Here is a 13,238-nt window from a genome sequence, read left to right as displayed (position 1 = left end):
CCCACACCTACTAAGCAGTCACTCCTCTTTTGTCCCTTACCCCCTGCCCTTGGCTTTGGAAACCTCTTATTCCACTTTTTACTTCCTATCACAGTAGACTAGAAGCACCGAGGTCTGTGGCCATGAGGGAGTGTGTCCTCTTACTGAGGGTGGACTGGCTGCCGGAGAAAGCCGTAGAAGGGTGGTGTTTGGTTGCTCAGGGACTGTATGGTCTTCAGTTAAACTCTGCTTTCTGGGCTTGACCTTTCTCATTGGTGCCTGGCTTGTAAGTTGCTGCCCCCAAGGGCTGACAGGAGGGATCGTGAGGCTTTGGGAACTGGGTATCTGAGGGAACAAGTGGGCATGGGAGGCAAGGTGGGAAGATAAAGCTGGGGTGGGGGCTCGGGAGGAGGGTGTAGACTAGAGACCTTGTGTGTGCACTGGGGGGGGAGGGGGGGGGGGGGGTTGTCTGTGGCCAGGGCCACCTGCCACGTTTCTGCCTCGATGGTGCTACTTCTGTCTATCTGCACACTAATGCTCACAGGAGTGTGCTTTCCTGGTTCTAGAGATTCTAGCCTGGAGATTATGGGTGGGGGTGTCTCGCTAGAAGCATCTCAGTTTGGGGGAGTTTTTCCCGTTCGGAAGCTGTGCTGGAGGAGAGAGGCTGCTGGGCTTTGGGCTGGCCTGCAGCCTACAGGAGTGAGGGCTCACTGCTGGCAATGGCGTTTCTTCTGCCTAAAATGAATGCGGAGCAAAAGGAATAATTTTTTATTGAAGTATAGTTGACACACAGTATCAAAAGGAATGATTTTTAGAATCTTCTGATCCGTAGTCGAATGCATTATCCATTGCACCACTGGCCAGTCAAAAGGAATAATTTTTTTTAATTTTATTTATTTATTTTAAGAGGGACAGAGAGAGCACGAGCACGGGAAGGGCAGAGAGAGGGAGATCCCAAGCAGGCTCCACTGGCTGTCAGCACAGAGCCCAATGTGGGGATTGATCCCACAAAACTGTGAAATGATGACCTGAGCCAAAATCAAGAGTTGGAGGCTTAACCAACTGAACCACCCAGGCACCCCTATCATATCCTTATTTAAAGTTAAAAAAAATATTTTTTAACATTTATTTATTTTTGAGAGAGAGATTGAGAGAGAGACAAAGCGTGAGTGGGAGAGGGGCAGAGAGAGACAGAGACACAGAATCGGAAGCAGGCTCCAGGCTCTGACTTGTCAGCACAGAGCCTGATGTGGGGCTCGAACTCACAAGCTGCTATATCGTGACCTGAGCCAAAGTTGGATGCTTACCTGTCTGAGCCACCAGGCACACCTATCATATCTTTTTTTAAAGTTAAAAAAAATTTTTTTGAATGTTTATTTATTTTTGTAGGAGAGAGAGAGCGTGAGCAGGGGAGGAGCAGAGAGAAAGGGAGATGTAGAATCCGAAACAATCTCCAGGCTCTGAGCTCTCCACAGAGCCAGACTCGGGGCTTGAACTCACAAATTGTGAGATCATGACCCGAGCTGAAGTCTCGCTTAACTGATTGAGCCACCCAGGTGACCCTATCATATCCTTTTTTAAATGTTTTTAAAAATTCTTTTCCCTGGGGCACCTGGGTGGCTCAGTGGGTTAAACGTCTGACTTCGGCCCAGGTCATGATCTCGAGGTTCGTGAGTTGAAGCCCCACGTCCAGCTCTGTGCTGACAGCTCAGAGCCTGGAACCTGCTTTGGATTCTGTGTCTCCCTCTCTCTCTGCCCCTCCCCTGCTTACACTCTGTGTGTATCTCTCTCTCTCTCTCTCTCTCTCTCAAAAATAAATAAACATTAAAAAGAAATAAAAAAAAATTCTTTTCCCTTTGGGGCACCTGGGTGGCTCATTCAGTTCAGCGTCCGACTTCAGCTTAGGTTATGAACCCACAGTTTGTGTGTCTAAGCCCTGCGTAGAGCTCTGTGCTGACAGCTCAGAGCCTGGAGCCTGCTTTGGATTCTGTCTCCCTCTCTCTTTGCCCCTCCCATGCTCATGCTCATGCTCTGTCTCTCAAAACTAAATAAACATTAAAAATTTTAAAGAAAAAAATTCTTTTCCTTTTAATTTGGCTACCTCCTTCACTTCTTTTTTTCACGTATCGCCCCCTACCCTTTTCTCTGTCACGCAAGCTTGATGACGTTGTATGCATCCTTCCATACTTTTTTTCCACACACATGTATTCATATATACATTTAGGTAGAGATATAAACATATATTCAAATACAAGCTTCATCGCTTTAAAAAGTGGGATCATATTTGATACATGCTTTTTATGAATCATACTTTTCTCAGCAACACCTCATGAGAAACTCCTCTAATGCATTTGTGATAACTTTATTCTTTTGAATATTTTGCAAAATATTCCTGATATGGATGGACTGTAATTGATCCAGTCATTCCCTTGTCAATTAACATTCACTTCATTCGAAGTTTTTGCCTTCGTGAGCAATGCTGCATTGCACTGACATTCCTGAACACACATCCTCACACTCTTGTTTTTAACAGGTGTTGCTAGAACACATTTCAAAAGGTAAAACCATTCACGTTTCCATAGCAACTTGGGAGTGTGCCTTTTTCACTGTATCCTCTCTAGCACCAGGTACTAGCCGCGTGTTTAATAATGTAAACAGTGGTTTATTATTACTTAATATTTATTTCCTTGACTGCTGGTGACTTTCAACATTTCTTCCTGACTTTGCCAGTGATTTGGGGGCGCACTTCTGTGATTTGCCTCTTCCTGCCTGTCTTCTGCTCACTTTGCTGTTGGGTTGCTGATCCCCCTCTTTTCAGTCTGGCCTCCTTTAGAGAAAGGCAGATTCATTAGGTGCCCCGCCTCCCCCCACCCCGACCATGTGACAAATGTGCATTTGTTTCTGTATCTCACAGGATATTTACTTCTGGGACCATGTGCGGGGCTCCCTTTAAAAATCTGTGGTTTCCTGCTTTGCTTTTTCTAAGTATTTTGACTTGTGCTTTCTCAGACTCTCCAGACATCTGGTAATCTTAGTGGCACTTCATTTTGGCCACAGAAACCCAGCACTTAGCGCTAACAATTGAGCGGAGGGTGTGAGGATGCAACTCGAGGGGGTTGCTATCCCTGCAGTAACATAGACGCCACACCTAATTTTTCCTTCCGTAGTGATTTATCGTTGCATAAAACCACGCCCAAACTTTGTGACTTCAAACAGTGGTTTGCTATCTTTCGCGATTCTGTGGGTTGACTGGGCTCAGTGGGATGTTTCCTTAGCTGACATCAGCCGGGTCACTCACCCAACTGCATTCCTCTAGCAGCTGGGCTGGGCCCGGATGGAAGGTCCAAAAAAGCTATAGTCACATGTGCCTCCACGTGGCTCTTCTCTCCACATGGACTTTCGTTTAGTTGTCTAACCTGAGATTTTTCTTACAGTATGGCGGCTGGCTTCCCAGGGGGAAGAAGCAGAAGCCGCCAGTCCACTTAAGGCCTGAACTCAGAGTACCCAGAATGCCACTTCTGCCACATTCTATTGGTCGACACAAGCCTAACCAGCTTCAAGGAGAAGAAAATAGATTCCACCCCTCAATGTGAAAAACAGCATGAGCTCACAGGAATGAGAGCTGTGGCCATATTCAGAGACCAGCTCCTACCTTCTCTCGCTGCATCTTACCTGCCCACCAGCAACAGGCATTGTCAGGGGTCTTAGTATTTACTAGGTTGTTGGTGTAAAATGACCCAACCAAATAAACTTCCACAGTCAGATGCACTTGGGTTTGCATCCCAGCTTAGCCACTGAGTAGCTAGGACCTCAGATAAGTATTCAAACTCCACATACGACGTTTGGGGAGACTTAGAGGTAATATTTATGCAAAGTGCACAGCCAGGTTCTGGAATTTAAGAGGTGCTCACTGAATGCAGCTCGTCTACTTTTTCCTCCCTACCTCCACCTCCAAGAATAATATTATCCAGCATTAAAGTATATCATCCACCTCTGGACTGGGATTCCACAGCTGTTCAACAGCTGCACAGAAATACATTTAAAGGAGACCGGAAAGAATAAGGCTGTTGCGGTTTGTTAAAATTCTGTTTCTGGCAGGTTGGCCTGTGCATGGTACCCACACTGCACAAGAAATCTTCTTGGGGTTTTTAAGGCGGACAGTGACAATACTCCCCCAGCCACCCCTCCTCATACCCCTAAAATAGGCTAAATCCATAGTCCACAAACCCTCCAATGACCCTGGGCTTTTGGAAGTGGATAATGTCAAGGCTAGGCCAGTTTCTCCATTCTGTATTGCAGCAGCAGATGGGCAGGTCTTTAAGCATCCAGGGCAAGCCTGACGAGGAAAGAGACCCTCGTCACCCTCAAAGGTGAGCTGAAGGCAGGCTATTCTAGCCCGTCCCCCCCAGCTTTCCCTCCGTCAGCTCCATCTTTCCAGGGCTCTGTCAGGCGCCAGCCTGGGGTGCCCCTTGTTTTTGTTTGAATGGAAGATAAGTTGTGTCAATCTCAGATTCCCCTTTAATCACAGCCTGCCCCCCTCCCACCACCCCCAGAAAAAGACCGCCCAAGCAGGAGAAAGGATCTGAGGAAGCCCCCCTGCCCCGGCCCCCCTGGCTTCAGCAGCAGGTTTATTTCCTGGCATTATGTGGCTCCCCTCAGCCCTGACGGCAGGGATTTGTGCTCCCAGCTCTGGGGAGGGCTGGGGGGCTCAGAGAATTGCTCACTCAGCATCCCCCTGGCAGACCGTTTGGTCCGAGGAGTCTCCCTCCCCTGGCAATGAGAGCTCAGCATGTATTTTGGGGCTGCTAATAGGATTAATGAAATGGAGTGTGTAACCGCTACTCCAATGAAGCTGTGACTGTTTTGATAGAGCCTGATTTCCAGAACCATATTCATAAAAGAGAATGAACCTTTCACTTTCAGTAACGGTTCCGAAGGGCTTTGTGTTGCAGGAAATAATAATGGAATCTTGTTTGCACTGGAGACCACAAACGTGGGTGCAAAGCACCACTCAGCTCCCGGACCCCTGAATGTCACTAATGTCAGTATATCTGGGTGTAGCCACTGAACCTAACTGTAGGCATTCTCTCTAGCCTGTCCCCGAATGCAGACCTTGACAGTGATTACTGAAGCTCGCACTGAGCCTTTACGACTGCAGGCATTTGACATTCATTACCTGGTTCAGTGCCCACAACACCACCATGCAGCAGGAAACAAGACTCAGAAGGAAGGAAGAGTGGCTTATCCAAGGCCACACAAGTAGCAAATGGCAGCATTTATCTTGAGCCTAAGTCTCCCAACTTAAAACCCCCTGCTCTCAACTTTTGGGCTATATCAGTGGTTCTCAAACGTCCCTGTGCTTTTGAACTAAGAGCTTTAAAATCTCACATGCCTGGACTCCACTGTAGTTGGACCGAGTTGCCACCTCAGGGCAGGGGGCAGACACCAGAACTTTTAAAAAGCTTCCCAGTTGATTCACACGTGCAGCCAGGTTTGAAAACCATCATGCAGAATAATCCAGTCTCTGCTTTCACCGAGGGGCTACTCTTTAGTCTTCCAAGGTTCCCAGGCAAGGTATGAATTTGCCCATCACCCTGGGGTGGGGGTTATGCAGATGGCTTGGCTGTCGGGATGGTTGCGTCCAGTGTGGGGGTGGCCAGTTAAAAAATCGAAAATTCCTAGTTCCTCTCTTGAGAAGGCTGGGTCAGGCTTGGTTCTGTTTATGGCACACCTGTGCCTTCTTCTGGAGATGGAACATTGAATGGCTGTGGCCGCTGTGCTTTTTCAGAGAGAATAGGGTCCACTCCCAGAGCCAGATAATTTAAATGGACTTTATCCCCCAGCCCACCCCAACCCCCAGTGTGTTAAATCCTTTCAGATGCCCCTGAGCTTCTCTTCAAATGTAGGACTCTTGGCCATAATAAATAATTACATCCTTCTATGTGGACTCCAATTCCAGATAGTAGTAATCCAAGAAAATCCAATAATGACAGTTGCATTAAGATCCTTCTTCCAGGCTAAGCAGAACATCTGTTTAGACATATTTTTAATCGGCAAATGCTTCCTGTGTTGAGTCCTCGGCAAATTAAATTTCTCACTGGACCGAGGGGGGATGCTGTCATTCAATAACCCATCTCTGGAAATTACACCCCAGTCTCTTTCCAGGTGCACTTAAGATTTGCCCATGCTGACTCGGCTGCATACCGGCCCTAGCAATACGAGGTCACATGTATATATAGCACAGCTTGTCTGAGAAATATGGGATGTCCTAGTGCTGGTCCCTCAAATAGAGAGCTATTTCTGCCCATTCTGCAAAGGAGACTTGGCGGCAGAAGAAAATTAAGAGACTTGTTGAAAACCCTACGGGAAATGAATAACAAACTTCCACTTGCTACATCGCTGCCTGTGATTACTTAAGACGCGATGATTCTCAGGATTTAAACGTTAAGGGCGTTAGGGCTGCCGACATTTTGGAGGGGTTTCCGCCGCAGAATTGTTTGGACTGTAGGGCTGTTTATTTTTAGAATAACTCATCCAATTCATTCATTCAAAACACAAAAGCACCTGACTGTTTACCACCAACCAGGCACTGTGCTGGGTGTGAATAGAGTGGTGGACAAGCCAGCCACAGTTCCTGCCTGTGGGGACAACTCAATTTGAAGGCACTTAGCTGCGATTTGTAGTCGAGGGTTGGGATAGCCGATTAGAGTATCTGCAGAGGCCTCGCAGGTAATGTCAATGGGTGAAGTGGGCTAGACGGGACCAAAGAAAGGCGGGGAGACGTTCTGACAACCAGGAAAACATGTCTTGGCTATGGTGAGCAGGTACTGCAGAACTCGAGTGGGTTATAAATGAGGGGACATGGACCCAGTGTTGCCACATCCTTCTGTTTTTCATGAAAATCTGTATTCTTATGTGAAATCCCTTGATTTTTAAAAGTTGGCTTCTGAAGTGATATTAAACAAAAAAAACAAAAAACAGTGTGGGCCAAGAGTGTCCAAGCCAAGCAAAGCACATCTGCGGGATGGGTTTATCCCAAGAGCTGCAAGTGTGTGACTTCTGATCTAGAAATTCTACCAGTAAAACAATTATTTTTAGGTTTAAAAATGTATTATATGCCAACCTTCTTGTTTATATGACTAACTGAATTAGTAGGAACCCCTATACAAATACAGAACTGCTAAAAATAGTATGTAAACCTTTCCACCCTCCTGAATAAAAGATACACAGTTAAGATCAAAGGACAGAAAGGGAAATTTCCATGATCAGAAGAAATAGGGAACACAAACCCATAAAATTAAGCCTCAGATGGTGGTAAGACTTCACAGAGGGCATTCAAACTGGGCTAGGATTTGGGGAACAAGGGGCCTATAAATAAAGGAGATGTGGGCTTGGTCCCATGTGAAGCAGAAAGTGAATACTAAGATCTTGCATAAAATGAGCACTGTCAAAGGGCTTCATATTCACTAAAAAAGAGAGAGAGAATAGAAAACTCTGCCCAGTGGCTAAGAGGAGTGGTAAGAAATCTTGCTATCTTTCCTAGGCTCTAAGTGTGGCTAAAAAAAAGAAAAAAAAAATCTTCTATGAGCAACTGAATCTGAAAGCCTGTTCCCTCTACAGGTGTAAGTTCTCAAATTACATTTCCTAAATATGGAAACCCTAAACATAGAAATTAACTTAAAAATTGATCTAGGACCCTGGAATCCCAACAGCCCTGAAAAAATGAAAAATAGGGTCACATTCATAGTTGATGGCATCGAGGGCTCCTTCAGATAGAAATGATCTCCCCTAAAAGTGAACTTTAAATAAAAACATTAGATACACAAAGAGTTAATCTATGAAGGAGAATCAGCAGAGATAATAAATTGGTGAATTAGTACCCAATGACACAGAAATAATAGAACAGTCTGAAGGAGATTAAATAAGTATATGTAACGTGTCTAAAGAACCAACAGAAGAATTTGAAACTATAGTAGGGAGGGGGGAAAAAAACAGGCAGATTAGGAAGCTACTAGATAGGTATGTCTTAGTGTTGGTCCCAAATAGAGAATTATTTCTGCCCATTCTCCACAGGAGAGTTGGCAGCAGAAGAAAATTAAGAGACTTACTGAAGACACTATGGGAAATGAATAGCAAACTTCCACTTGCCACATTGCTGCCTGTGATTACCTAAGGCACAATGATAGGTGACGGAATGACCATTAAACTATAAGGATACCTTCTGTTGGTAACAATAAAGACCAAAAGACATTGGAATGCTATCTTTGAAGTGCTGAAAGAAAAATATCTCTCAGCTTAGAATTCTGTACTTTCCCAGCTAAACTTAGTTTCCAGGGTGCAGATAAAATAAATTGATTGAAGGTGAAATAGACTGAAGATAAAATAAACTGAGAGAGTGTATGATCATCATGAGAGAATAATAAAAGATGCATTTCCACGAGGAAGATTTGAGATGTGAGAAGTAGCAGTAAGCACAGAAATGGTGTATATGAAGGCAGATATAAATCTGCATTGCAAACAACCATATCACTGGTAATAGTGACTAATTTGGGGTCTTAAAAGCAAGTAAACAATAACATGAAAAATTGGAAGTTCTGTTTACAAATTAAAATACTTTAAGATCCTTGTATTCTCAGAATGAAAATGGAGATTCTGATTTCTTCAGATCTACCTTATAGTTCACTAATTCTTTGTACTTTGTTAAGTCCAGTATGAATGTTAAAAATAAAAGTCAATACTAAAATAGAAAGGAGACAATGGAAATAAAAAGTAAATATAGAAAAATATCTTAATCCTATAAAAGCAATAAAGGAGAAATAAAAAGAAGCAAAGAAAAAGATAGCAGATAGTGACCACACACAGAGAGAAGGAAGTCAGCCCAGGTATATCAGTTATAAAATAAGTCTAATTCACCTGTTAAAAGAGAGATTCTTAGGGGCGCCTGGGTGGCTCGGTCGGTTAAGCGTCCGACTTCGGCTCAGGTCATGATCTCACGGTCTGTGAGTTCAAGCCCCGCGTCGGGCTCTGTGCTGACAGCTCGGAGCCTAGAGCCTGCTTCGGATTCTGTGTCTCCCTCTCTCTCTGCCCCTCCCCTGTTCATGCTCTGCCTCTCTGTCTCAAAAATAAATAAACGTTAAAAAAAAAAAAATTAAAAAAAAAAAAGAGAGATTCTTAGATTGAGCAATAAGAAAAAAAATGTAGCTATTTGATGTTTATAACAGACATAACTAAAATCTAATTACACTTATATGCAAAAATCCTCAACAAAATATTAATAAATCAAAACCATCAATGTATAAAAAATAATTATACACCATAATCAAATGAAATTAATCCAGGCATGCAAGGTTCAATATTTGAAAATCAACCAATGTAACCTTACCATATCAACAAGCTAAAAAAGAAAAATCCCATGATCATATCAACGAATACAGAAAAAGCATTTAACAAAATCTGACATTTACAATAAAAACACAGCAAGTTAGGAATAGAGAGAAATTAACTTGATAAAAAGCATCTGCCAAAACCTTACAGCTTATATCTTAAAGTAAAAGACTAAATACTTCCTCTAAAACCAGGAACAAGGCAAGGATGTCTGCTTTCATGCTCTTATTCAACATAGTTCTGGAAGTTATAGACACTGCAGTGAGGCAAGAAAAATAATTAAAGACATGCAAATTGGAAAGGAAGAAATAAAACTGTTTCTATTTCCAAATGACTCGTTTGTGCGTGTAGAAGATCCGAAGGAATCTAAAAACAAAAAACAAAAAACAAATCCTAGAACTAATAAGCAAATTTAGCAAGATGGCAGACACAAGGCCAAAACCCCCAAATTGCTTATATTTTTTAATGTTTATTTTTTTTTTAGAGCGAGCACGCGCACGCGCACGCGCGAGCGAGCAAGTGGGGGAGGGGCATAGAGAGACAGAGACACAAATCCAAAGCAGGCTCCAGGCTCTGAGCTGTCGGCACAGAGCTCAATGCGGGGCTCCTACTCACAAGCAGTGAGATCATGACCTGAGCTGAAGTCGGACACTTAACTGACTGACCCACCCAGGTGCCCCTACATTTCTATATACTAAGAATAATCATGCAGAAATCAAAATTTAAAACACAATACCATTTGTAAGCACTCAAAGAAAATGAAATACCTAGATATACACTTTTTAAAAGTTTTATTTATTTGTCTTGAGAAAGACAGAGACAGTGCGAGTGGGGGAGAGGCAGAGAGAGAAGGAGGGAGAGAGAGAATCCTAACCAAGCTTCGTGCTGCCAGCACAGAGTCTGACATGGGGCTCAAACTCACGAAACCGTGAGACCATGACCTGAGCCAAAATCAAGAGTCAGATGCTTAACTGACTGAGCCACCCAGGCACTCCATCCTAGATATACACTTTCAAAAAACATGTACAATGACTGTATACTAAAATTACACAAGGCTGATGAAAGAAACCAAGAAAGACCTACGTAAATGGAGAGACATACTATGTCCATGGGTTGGAAGACTGAATATGGTAAAGATGCCAATTATCTCCAAATTATCTACAGGTTTAATGTAATTCTTATCAAAATCCCAGCATGTTTTTTGTTTTTGTTTGTTGGTTTGGGTTGGTTTTTGTTTTTTTTAGACACAGACAAACTTGTTCTAAAATCCATATGGGCAGACATAAAATTTATATGAAAACATAACTAGAACAATCATGGAAAAGAAGCCTAAAAATGGGAGTAATCACTCTACCAGATTCTAAGGCTTACTGTATAACTACACTAAGCAAGACAATGTCATATTAGCAGAGGGATAAACACCGAGATCAATGGAACAACATAGAGAACCCAGAAATCAACTCACACACCATATAACCCAACAATTCCTCTCTTAGGTATTTATCTCAGAGAAATAAAAACTTATCTTCACACAAACACTTGTATATGAATGTTCATAATGGCTTTATTTGTAATGTCAAGAAACCACCCAGATGCTTTTTACCAGGTGCATGGTTAAACAAACTGTGGTGCATGCATACCATGGACTACTGCTCAGCAATAAAAGGAAACTATTGATACATAAAACAACTCAGATGAATCTCCAAAGAATTATGCTGAGCAAGAAAAGCCAATTCCCAAAGTTATGTACCGTAAAATTCCACTTATATAATATTCTTCAAATGACAAAATTTTCTAAATGGGGAATAGATTAGAGTTGAGAGTTTAGGGATGGATGATAGGAGAGGGGCAGGGAAATAAGATTATACAATGTCAACATGAGGGATCCTTAGGGTAATGCAGCTGTTTAGTATCTTGATGGATACACAAACCTATACATGTGATAAATGCCGTGCAACTACACACACACACACACACACACACAACTATATGTGATGCTGGAGAAATCAGACTGAGATCAGTGGATTACATTAATGTCCATATTCGAGTTGTGATACTGTACTGTAGTTTCATAAAATGTTACTACCAGTGGAAATGGAGTTACACAGGATATACAAAATCTGTCTCTATTATTTCTTATAACTGCATGTGAATCTACAAGTATCTCAATAAAAGTTTCAATTTATAAAAACTATTTCATATACAATAAAAAAATAGAACCTCACTATTATGACCATTGCAAAATTTATTTTATTGTTTGTTGTGGGAAATGTAATTTATTCACAGAATAACGTGAATGACTCATTTAAAAAAAAGCATAATTACACAGATCAAAAATAAATGAGTGGAGAAAAGCTATATGAGGCAAACACTAATCAAAATAAAACTGATACAGTAATATCAATATCGGCCAAAAGAATCTTTGTTATGGATGAACATTATTACAGATAAAGAGGGTCATTAATGATGAAATAAATAATTCACCAGGAGCCTTTAACAATATTTTACTTGTATTAAAAAGCGTAGCCTTGGGGCGCCTGGGTGGCTCAGTCGGTTGAGCGTCCGACTTCAGCTCAGGTCACGATCTCACGGTTCGTGAGTTCGAGCCCCGCGTCGGGCTCTGGGCTGATGGCTCAGAGCCTGGAGCCTGCTTCCGATTCTGCGTCTCCCTCTCTCTCTGCCCCTCCCCCATTCATGCTCTGTCTCTCTCTGTCTCAAAAATAAATAAACATTAAAAAAAAAAAAAAAGCGTAGCCTTGAACAATATAAAGCAGAAGTTAAGAATAAAAGAGAAAATGACAATTCACAATCTTAGTTGTCAGGGATGCTTAAAGCACTTTTCTTGGTAACTGATACACCGAGGAGCCAAAATATTTGTAAACAGAATGTGTGAACAACATATGTAGCACCCCTTAACTATCAATTATGGAAATTGATGCGCATTATCCCAAGGACATATGGAACATTTATAAAAATCAATCACATACTGGGCTACAAAGGAAGAGTCAAAATACCAAAGAATTGATACCTTGGAGCATGGACTAGTCATCTATGGCCAGGAGGCCAAATCCAGCCTGCCATCTGTTTTTGCAAATAAACTGCTATTGGAACAGAGCCATACTCATTCATTTACATATTGTCTATGGCTGCTTTCACACTACAGTGGCATAACTGGATAGTTGCAACAGAGAATATATTAACCACAAAACTTAAAATATTTACTGTTGGCCTTTTACAGAAAAAAGTTTGCTGCCCACCCCGCCCCTGCCTTGGAGAATGGGTTCTTAGAACACAAAGTAATGTTAGAGATTAATAACACCCACAGAGAAACAGATGTTTAGAAGTTAAAAGTCACACTTCTAAATAAGTCAAAGATCAAAGAAGAAAGTCTAAATGGAGCTAACAGAATATATCAATGTCTGATATTGAAATGTGCATGTCAAATGATAGAATTCAGGTAAAGGGGAACTCAGAGAAATCTTAGCCTTAAAATGTTAGTATTAGAATGTAAGAAGGATTGAAAATTATGTGCCAAACACTGACCTAAAGAAGCCAGAAAAGGATGATCAACTGATTTGTTAGGAGAGTGCCAAGACAGTTCTGTAGGGGAAAAACTAATTTTTTCAACAAATGGTGCCAGAAAAACTGGATATCCACATGCAGAAGAATAAAATTGGACCCTTACCCCAGACCATATACAAAAATTAACTCAAAATGATTAAAGACTTAAATATAAGCACCAAAACTGTAGAACTGTAGGTGTAAATAGATATAACATAGATATGAATCTTAGTGAGGTTAGATTAGGCTGTAATTTCTCAGATATGGCCCAAAAAGCATAAGAAACAAAAGAAAAAATATGGATGCCTTGGACT

At 42.0% G+C, this 13,238-nt stretch overlaps 1 protein-coding gene across 1 annotated transcript in view; it reads left to right on the top strand.

Annotated features, from left to right (window-relative positions):
* The window catches only part of TLL2 (tolloid like 2), a 122,211-nt gene that overhangs the window by 52,536 nt on the left and 56,437 nt on the right, over positions 1-13,238 (top strand). The window lies entirely within an intron of this gene.

This window comes from Panthera uncia, chromosome D2, assembly GCF_023721935.1.
Source record: "Panthera uncia isolate 11264 chromosome D2, Puncia_PCG_1.0, whole genome shotgun sequence".
NCBI lineage: Eukaryota > Metazoa > Chordata > Mammalia > Carnivora > Felidae > Panthera > Panthera uncia.
This window is presented reverse-complemented; position numbering and strand designations above follow the sequence as displayed.